Genomic DNA, 11,001 nt, shown 5'->3' with positions numbered 1-11,001 from the left:
TTCTATGATTGGCTCTTTATTGTACCTATGTGCATCTAGGCCAGATATTAAGCTTAGTGTTTGCATGTGTGCACGTTTCCAAGAAAATCCAAAGGAACCACACCATAAGGCAGTGAAACATATTCTTCAATTTCTAGCTCACACACCAACACTAGGATTATGGTATCCTAAGGGCTCAAATCTTCACCTCATTGGATATTCTGATTCGGATTATGCTGGTGACCATGTGGATTGCAAGTCAACATCAGGCACATGTCATTTCCTAGGAACATCCTTAGTCTGCTGGTCCTCAAAGAAGCAGAACTGTGTATCACTCTCCATTGCTGAAGCTGGATACATTGTCGCTGGATCTTGTTGTGCTCAAGTACTATGTATGAAGCAAACCTTCAGAGATTACAACATCAACATGAAGAATGTGCCCCTCTACTACAACATTGAGAGTGCAATCAAGATCGCCTACAACGAAGTACAACACTCAAAGACCAAGCACATCCAGATTCGTCATCATTTTCTTCGTGATCATGTACTTAAGGGATATATCATCATCGACCATGTGAAGACTGACGGCCAGCTAGCAGATATCTTCACAAAGCCCTTGGATAAGAGAAGGTTTTGCAAGTTGCGGTGTGAGCTAAATATCCGAGAATCTTCAAATGTTTTGTAAACATGCACACATCCTAACACTTATGCAAAATTGATGACTTAGTTGTGCAGCACACAAAGTAATGTTTTTCTATCCTAGAATCTTCAAAGTAATGAATTTGGTTCTCATGGCCCTATGACAATTGTACGCGACACCTGAAATCATCATTCTTATATGGTGGGTCACGCCACCACCATACTTTGAAATTCTTCAAGTTGGAAATTCTTCAAAGTTCAAATTCTTCAATCCAAGACTTTACACAAATTCCTCAAAAATTTCAAAATCTTCAGATTTCCAAAAAATTAAAATTTTCGGTGATAATCTTCATTGACTATAATTATATTATTATGAGCTTTCAATGTCCTCAACAACATTCACTTATTGATAAGTCTTCATTTTGGTGTTCCTTCTAAGTGAATGTGATCGGACTCGACTCCCCTCTATGCTAAGCTCAACCCAGTCTATTCTCAATTCTTCATATGTGTTCTGTTTGACACTTGTTCAAAATACTCACTCAGTCCTTGTCGGGTGAGGACTTTGGAACAAAATCCTCAAAAATTCAAAAAATTTGTTAACATTACCACAGTAACCGCACCCACTACTCACGATAGGAAAACCACGATCTCCACCGCTTCGATCGTGGGTAGCACGTGTCATGCGGAGACGAAGGGCCAAGGACAGTTACGTCCGAAGTTTTTGCTTCAGACCGTTTTCACCTGAGCTATAAATAGTCACTTACCCCCCCCCCCCAGTCAAAAACTCTTCCTCCTCTTGACTCCTCCGCTCGAGCTCAAAACCTAGCGCCGCCGCTAGCATCCTCGTCGCTAGTGAGGAACAGCTTCACTACCTCGACCTCGCCGTCGCGGGACTCACGCCGACTGCGGAACATCTTCCTCCGCCGCCGGCGTAGCTGTCTTCAGTCGCCGAGTTAGGGCACTGAAGATCTGAGCCGAGGAACTTCCGTTTTTACCTCCCGAGTTCATCATGTTCTTCATATAGGGTAACTAACACTATTTTACCATCATGTTTAATCCATTTATTTTCTTTGAATTTGTGAAATCAGTTTTTCCTCAAAGAATCTCTCAACTGTGCACATCCATGTTTAGAACACTTGATGAATTTCTTCACGAGATTCCTCAATTGTGTAAATTTTCGACTATGCGGAACTCTAGAACCCAAGATCATAATGCTTAGTCAAATTCCTCAACACACTGGTCAAATTCCTCAACCTAAGTAATTTTTCAATTTCTTCAAATCTGAGAAAGCATATGACCTCTCCAAATTCTTCGCACCTATACTCTGTTCACGGGTACAAAATGTCAGCTGATGAATCACTAGGTTCTCATCAACTTAACTCATTTGCAGCATTTCTTGAATAAAATTACCTGTATCCTCAGATTCTTCAAGAATACAAATTCCTCAGCAAAAACCTCAGCTAAAGAAAATGGAGGAAGACAGAAAACAGAAGGGTGGCAAGAAGCTGGAAGAGAACACTTCCTTTGAGATCCCTGAGGAGATATATGCTTAGTATTGCACGCCATATGAAGAAATACATGGAAAAGAGACCATGGCTAAATGCAAGATAAGTATTCAAAGGATTGAATGCAGATGGGCGAAGGAGTGGACGGAATACAGACATGTCACTCCAAAATATGCCAAGAAGTTTGCCATCAAACCTCCTTGCAAAATATTGCCACATGGAGACCAACAAGAAGCACATCCTTCAAGCGTAGCCATCATTGAGAACTATGCTGATGAAAAAGACAAGTATTTGTCTAAGCTTCAAAAAAAGGCAAAAGTTGATATCTCAAAGTTTAATGAGGAATCTGCTGCTGCAGCAACTGTTGCCACTTCTTCTACTGATGAGGCTTGTGCTACAAAAAAAACCTGAGAAGAAAGTTCTGTTGAAGAAACCAGGTCTCGAGCCAAAACCCTCAACGGAGCAAATTCCTCAGAAAGTAGCAACAACTGCCAAATCCTCAACTCTAGCAAAGTCTTCAGCTACGCTACATACACAGCTCAGTAAGCATCAATCATAAAATCCAAGTTCCATTGTTCCATCTGCCTCAGGCTCAAGTCCAAAATCTTCACCTGGTTTCCTGAAGACAAAGATGGCTGCTGGCGGAGGTACAAGGCCAAGCCCAGGCAAGGTTGTCAACATTCCTTCTGCATCAGAAGGAAGTGAAGAATAAGATGATGAAACTCTTCAAGCCATCATCAAAAACAAGCAAGAAAGGGTTGCACATGCTACTCGCAATATCATTCCCCTCGCATTGGATCCCAAAGTACTGTTGAACTTCACCGACCTTTGGTATGAGGATCCAAACACACCAATTGATGACTTGAAACTTCCACCTGGACTCAGTCACATGGTTACTTCATTCATCAATGAAGCAAAATGAAAGGATCAGCAAGCCAAACAAGCTCGGGTTGCAAAGGCTAAAAATGAGAAGTACGTGAAGCAAAACATCCTCAACCTCACACCTGGGGAACTTATCTCGACTTAAGCTGAGCTGAAAACCCTCACTGACAAATACACTAGTCTTCATGCACACTGCAAAGGTGTCAAAGTGAGGTTTTTCCAAGCTGCAACTCATGCAATTGAAGAATTCAACAACAGGGTTGCTCCAAAGCAACAGATAAATCCTCAGCCAATATTGCAGCTGAAGAATCTGCCAAGCCTAACACTGCTAAAGTGGTGCCTGATGAAAATGCTCCTTCATCAAAGTCTTCAAAGGTGAAGAAAGTGACTCCTCCGCCTGCATCAGATGTGAAGAAAACAAAAGCTGCTGAGAAGGAGGCCAAGAAGAGAAAGGCTTCAACACCTACAAAGTCTTCAAAAGCAAAACACCTGAAGACTCTGCCTGCTACTTTCAGCTCTAGTGGATGCAACTCCCCTCAATGTTGCACCATCATATATGATTGTTCCATTTTGTGAAGAGCACATCATTCCAGAACAGGATGAGGAAATGGATGATAATCGCTCTGCTGCATCCACGCCAATTGATGAGGAAATTCAAGCAGATCAAATTCTCAAACTGAAGAAATGACTACTAAAGAAAATTAGGCTGATGAAGACAATGGCAGCAGCACACCAGTTATCCATGATGATTTTTGCAAAAGGCTCACCCAAACTCGCCAATATCCGCACAAATTCCTCAAACTCCTGCAGCCACAGAAATTCTGACAGGCTCTGAAGAAAAGAGCTCAAATGTGAAATCAGCACTAGATCAAGATTCAGCTGCATCAGCTAAAGAAACTGCATTTGCACACTCGGCAAAGCAACTTGATCAAGCTGAAGCACGAGCTCCTGATGAAAATATCTCATCTCAGGATAGAAATATTGTTGATGAAATTGCAATTGTAGTGGTAAACCCTGAAACTCCAGTATTGGTGGCCAGAAATCTTCAAGATGATCGACAACATAATCTTCAACCAAAGCCTCATCAGCCCTTCTCAAAGAGGCCAAAGTTTCTGAAGCAAGACTTCTATGATGAACACCATTTCTTCAGCGGAGAAAACCCTTACGATAGGCTTCGAATCAGGCACAGATAGTTCAGGACCAGGACTCAACTTAACTACTATGCTTCTGTGCTCTGTGAAAGAAAGAAGATATTTCTTCACATCCATATTCCTCATTGTGACATGGAGGAAATTCCTTGCTTTACCCTTGTGCTGAATGTTTTTTACGAAGCAGGGCTACTACCATTCTGTACAGATATCAGTGACTGGAATACTGACATTATTCTTCAGTTCTATGCCATACTCCATATCTCAGGTGACCCAAAAGACATCAACACGTGGGTCTTGGACTGGATGACACAGCACACTCACTACAAAGCTCCACCCACATAATTGCTTTGAGTGCTTCCAATCTCAATTCCCTCAGAAGATGCTGTCAGAATCTATGATGAAAGGGAACTGCCAAACTAGCTCATGGAAGTCCCCATGAAACCTTTTGCTCAGGGCCAACCTCCAAGGAGTAGATTCCTAGTGAAGGACTTGAAGTATGAGCCCAGAACTGTCTACAGAATCTTGTCATATTCCATCGCTCCTATCAAAGGGCGTGACAATGAAGAAGATGTTGTAGGCATCATGAAGAATATCATGTTCAATGTCATTCGGGGCATCCCAATGAACCTTCACGATTTCTTCTTGAGGACTTTGGCAGATAATGCTTTGTCACCATTTGAGCTAAAGATTTATGCGTCGTGGATCATGAGATTTATCAGGAACAGATCTGCCATCAACTACCAAGCAGACTTTCAGAATCATCTCGACTATCTGCCTCCTATCAAAGTCATCAAGAAATCTTTTGAACCAGTTGAAGGCAAAGGCAAGTCAGTAATTGATGAAGGAAATTGGCCCCTGGATGGCCAATTTCACAAGGCTGACTCTTATTCCTCATATGATGACACTGCCACTCAAGAACCTTCAAGCCCAACTGCTCCAAGGGTGATGACTAACAAAGAGCTTCTCCTTAGTATTCACCAAAAAGTTGATCACAATCACAAGTGGGTAAAACACCAGTTTGGCTCCATTGTGAAAACCCTCAACGAGACTCAAAATGTTGTGAAGAAAAATCACTATTATCTTCATGAGGTATTTGATCACACTTGGGCCATTCTGTCTCACCTAAAGCCTCCACATGAACTTGAAGAATTGGAATTCTCTCGCGACTTTGACTGATCATGGCCACCTAAGAAGAAATTCAACTCTATTCCAGTTCCTGACTTGGTGGACAACTCATTTTCTTCATTCCGCACTTCTGATTCAGATGAAGGACCCGAGGATACTGCAATAGGCCCAACAAGGAAGTGTGACTCAAAGACTACTCGCGCCTCTTCCTCAGCACATAAGTGAAATTCTTCATGGGAGTTAGTCCTTAGTTTTGTCCCTTTTCGTCACTTGATGACAAAGGGGGAGAAATCTTAGAGTTAGTCTTCAAGCGGGGTTTATTTATGGGCTTATAAACTTTATTAAGTAACAAACTCTTGGTTCTTCTGAAGTTTTTGATGTAATGAGTTGTAACTTAAACCTGATGGTGTTCTGATACTTTTGAACGCTTTTCCTCGCATGCTTATTCCTCAAGTTAATTAATGCAGGCATGCTGAAATTCGTCAGACACCATTTTTCATCATGCATCCCTAATTCCTCATACTATATGTCAAACGCATGCATGAATTGCAAGATACAGGGGGAGATCTCCATGATATAAATCAGCAATGTGCATCTGCTGTTCAAAGCAAATTCCTCAAAATATGCACATCTTCAGGGGGAGTTTCTCTGTATCTTGACTTCAAATTCCTCAAACTCGGTACCTACATTTCATATTAGTATCCCCATTGAAAACATAACCTAGTTGTCATCATACACCAAAAAGGGGGAGATTGCAAGTGCATCTAGTGCCCCTTAGTGATTTTGGTGGTTTGAAAACTTATAGGTTAAGAGACTCATATGTTTGTGAGTGTACACAGGCTCTATAAGTTGCTGAGGAGTTTCAGTTATTCGATGAAAATTGACCCCTAAAAATGTATGTCTTCGGGTGAAGACTTCAGTCATTCCTTGAAGAGTTTGATCGCGAAGAAATTGCGAAGAAATTGATATTCTTCATGAAGATATTGAAGATGAGGAATTCGGTGTGTCCTGAGGAAAACACTCTAAAGTCTTTCAAGCTTGAAGATTTATTATTTTTGTTTCATTTTCTTTACTTTTGAGTCATAGGAACTCTGTACTGTTAATCGGGGTCGAGGTAAAACTATGGAACGAAATTCCTCATGATGCTCAACCCAAACCTAAATCTACCAAAGCTTGAGAGTGAGGAATATGAGAGACATTAGGACTTCCACAGTTGAAAGTTCCGACCGTTGCCGCACCACGCGCCACTTGTCACAGATCTTATCCACCCAACAGTCATATTATTATAGGGCATTTTATTTTAAATCATGTCGGGATGCTCCCAGCCTATAAATAGACGCCCCCCACAACCACTAGCTGGTTGGCTACTCCGAGAGAAACTAACAGTAGTCATTTAGAGCAACCCAAATTACTCAGACTCTTCGAGAGAAAATCATCAAGTGAGGAAATACCCCAAACACCAAACCCAAACCAAAACCCAAGAGATTGAGCATCATTGAAGATGTTATTCCTGTGTGGAACCGACGCATGTTACCTTTGAGGACTGTGCATCCTCCAGATGGTTTGTCCTGAGAGTCATGGATTTGCCACGGTCAATCCATGATCTTAGCAAGCTTGCTAGGTCCATCATTGTTCCCATTAAAGGGTTTTATTTTTGGCCCGAATCTAGATCCGGTGAACCCTGCATTGACTGTGGCATATTCTTTGTCGCTTTCGCCATTTTTATGCATGCGCTTGTTTTTATTGTGTCGAGGCATGCCATCAGCGTCACATTTCTGCAAGGTGTGTGCCTCACCATTGTGAGTGCTTGATGCGAGCCAGCTATCTTTTCCCGCGCAAAAGCGGGTCAACGGTGAAGTGAGGGATGACATGGTCCTCGGCCTATCTTGGCCGAGCTGGCGAACGAGCCATTCATCCCGGATATTGTTTTTGAATGAGGTGATAGCTTCGGAGTCGGAACAATCTATAATCTGGCTCTTTTCGGTAAGGAAACCGTTCTAGAACTTCCGAGCAGATTCACCCTACTGTTGGACGACACGATTAAGTTCGTCCTTGTCCGGAGGTTAGACGGAAGTACCTTGGAAAATTTCTTTGAAAGCATCTTCAAGGTCTCCCCATCTTCAATGAGGAGGCATGTTGTTAAGACAATCCCTAGTCGGCCCCTCAAAACCCACAAGTATAGGGGATCGCAACAGTTTTCGAGGGTAGAGTATTCATCCCAAATTTATTGATTCGACACAAAGGGAGCCAAAGAATATTCTCGAGTATTAGCAACTAAGTTGTCAATTCAACCACACCTGAAAGACTTAATATCTGCAGCAAAGTATTAGTAGCAAAGTAGTATGGAAGTAACGGTAACGGTGGCAAACGTAACAGTAGCGGTTTTATAGTGATCGTAACATTAGCAATGGAAAAGTAACTTAGCAAAGATCAATATGTGGAAAGCTCATAGGCAATGGATCAATGATGGATAATTAGGTTGGATGGCATTCATCATGCAACAGTCATAACATTGGGTGATACAGAACTAGCTCCTATTCGTCAACGTAATGTAGGCATGTATTCCATATATAGTCATACGTGCTCATGCAAAAGAGCTTGCATGACATCTTTTGTCCTACCCTCGTGTGGCAGCAGGGTCCTAATGCAAACTAAGGGGTATTAAGGCCTCCTTTTAATAGAGAACTGGACCAAAGCATTAGCACTTAGTGAATACATGAACTCCTCAATCTACGGTAATCACCGGAAAGAATCCCAGTTATATCACCCTGGGGGATGCGGAACATAACTCGTAATAGGTGTCTATAACTTGCAAGATAGGATCAAGAACACATATATATTCATAAAGGCATAATAGGTTCAGATCTGAAATCATGGCACTCGGGCCCTACTCACAAGCATTAAGCATAGCAAAGTCATAGCAACGTCAATCTCACAACATAATGGATACTAGGGATCAAACCCTAACAAAACTAACTCGATTACCTGATAGATCTCATCCAACTCATCACCACCCAGCAAGCATGTGATGGAATTACTCATGAACGATGGAGAGCACCATGAAATTGGTGATGAAGGATGGTTGGTGATGACGGCGACATCGATTTCCCCTCTCTGAAGCCCAAATCAGACTCCATATTTGCCCTCCCAAGGAAGAACAGGATGTGGTGGCGGCTCCGTATCGTAAAACACGATGAACTCTTCTCTCTGATTTTTTTCTCCGCGGATGGGAATATATAGTAGTGGAAACAAGGTTGGTGGAGCCTCAGGGACCCCACAAGAAGGGGGGGCACGGCCTAGGGGGGTCGCGCCCTACAGGCTTATGGCCTGGGGGTGGCCCCTCTCCGGTAGATTCTTTCACGAGTATTTTTTATTAAAGCCAAAAACGATCTTCATAAATTTTCAGGTCAATCCGAGAACTTTTATTTTTGCACAAAAATAACACCAAGGCAATTTTGCTGAAAACAGCATCAGTCCGGGTTAATTCCATTCAAATCATACAAATTAGAATCCAAAACAAGGGCAAAAGAGTTTCGAAAAGTAGATACATTGGAGACGTATCAACTCTCCCAAGCTTAAACCTTTGCTTGTCCTCAAACAATTCAGTTGATAAACTGAAAGTGATAATGAAAAACTTCTGCAAACTCTGTTTGATCTTGTTATTGTAAATATGTCTAACTTATGTTCACATTTTCAGCTAAGATTATAGACTAACCACATTAACAATAATTTTTAGGCCTCATGTTTACTTATATTAATGGCATAATCAACTAGCGAGCAATAATAATAAGTATTGGATGACAACAATTTAAACAAAACAATCATAATACAATATGATAAACTAGTATCTCGCTAGCCCTTTCTAAGACAGAAAACATAAATGCACAACACCTCCAAAGAATAAGGACTGTCTAGACATTGTAATTCATGGTAAAAGAGATCGAGTCATACTCATACTCAGCATCAATTAATAGCAAAGCATACAGATGACGGGTGAAAGGACATGGATGTCGCCTAGAGGAGGTGAATATGCGCTTTAAAATAATTATGGTTTAGGCTTGAACAAATGCGGAATAAAACTAACGTTTAATTTGTCAAGCACAAAACGTAAACAACTAGGCTCACCTATGTGCACCAACAACTTATGGTAAGCAAGATAAACAACTAAATGAAAGCAAGATATATGACAAGAAACAATATGGCTATCACAAAGTACTGCATAAGTAAACGGTTTGGGTAAGAGATTACCGAGGCACGCAGAGACGACGATGTATCCCGAAGTTCACACCCTTGCGGATGCTAATCTCCGTTTGGAGCGGTGTGGAGGCACAATGCTCCCCAAGATGCCACTAGGACCACCGTAATCTCCTCGCGCCCTCGTACAATGCAAGATGTCGTGATTCCACTAAGGGACCCTTGAGGGCGGTCACCGAACCCATACAAACAAGGTTGGGGCAATCTCCACAACATAATTTGAGGCTCCCAACAACACCACGAAGCTTCACCAAAATGGCATATGGTTTCGAGGTGACCAAAATGCTTGGGGCAATCTCCACAACTTAATTGGAGACCCCGACGCTTGCCCTGAGCTTTACACCACAATTATTGAGCTCCGAGGCACCACCAAGTTTCTAGGATGCCAAAGCATCCATGAAGAACAATCTCTAGGTACCAAGTACCACTACTGGAAATCAGTTTTTTGTCGTCTGCCAAATCTTTGCCGTCTGCTAGCTGATGGCAAAGAGTGTCTTTGTCGTCAGCTGCCATAAAGCAGACGACAAAGAACTGGCTGATGGCATAGAGTGTCTTTGCCATCAGTCACATCTTTGCCGTCAGCCGTAGACGGCAAAGAGTCGCATAGCAGACGGCAAACATATAGATGGGGCCCACCTGACCGCGGGGACGTTAGGTCAAACTGGAGTCCCTTCTTTGCCGTCTGCTAGCGGACGGCAAAGAGTCCAGAGGCAGAAGGCAAAGAGTCTAGACTCTTTGTCATCCGCCGGCAGACGGCAAAGAGCTAACTCCGTGTGTAATGGCTCCACCCCGCCCCTCTCTCTCTCTCTCACCCACTTGTGGCCCGGACTCTAGGTATCTGAGCCTTTTCTGATGAACGATGCACCATGCGAACTGATTTATGAGGAAGTTGGAGTCAACTTGAGCGAGAAACCGCTCCAAAACCATCCCCTCGGGCAAATGGCAAACCCTACAGTTCCAGTTTTACTGAATCGGCTCCACCCCGCCCCTCTCTCTCCCACTCCTCTCCCCGACGCCCACCGCCGCCACCACTGTCGCGCCGCCGCCCCTATCGCCCCCGACGCCGCCCTGGTGCCTCACAGCCCCGCCGCCACCGCCCCACCGCCCTCGTCGCTGCCCCGATGCCCCACAGCCCCCTGGCGCCGCTGTCCGGGATAATAAGCTTCTCAACTTCTCACTTCCACGTATCACCATGGAGAACTCAAACCGATGCAACTAATACAATGGCAAGAACACACAAAGTGGTCAAGTCCCTCACATTCAAATCCCTCCACAACAACAAAAGCTATGAAGAAATATGAGAGGAAGAACAAGGAGCTCACAAAGAACTCCAAGATCAAGATCCAAGGGGTTCCTCTCACATAGAGGAGAAAGTGATTGGTGGAGATGTGGATCTAGATCTCCTCTCTCTTTTCCATCAAGAACTAGCAAGAATCATTGGAGGGATTGAGAGTTAGCAAGCTCTA

This window comes from Hordeum vulgare, chromosome 5H (assembly GCF_904849725.1).
Source record: "Hordeum vulgare subsp. vulgare chromosome 5H, MorexV3_pseudomolecules_assembly, whole genome shotgun sequence".
In the NCBI taxonomy this organism is placed as follows: Eukaryota; Viridiplantae; Streptophyta; class Magnoliopsida; order Poales; family Poaceae; genus Hordeum; species Hordeum vulgare.
The sequence above is the reverse complement of the archived record's forward strand: the minus strand, read 5'-3'. Positions refer to the sequence as shown.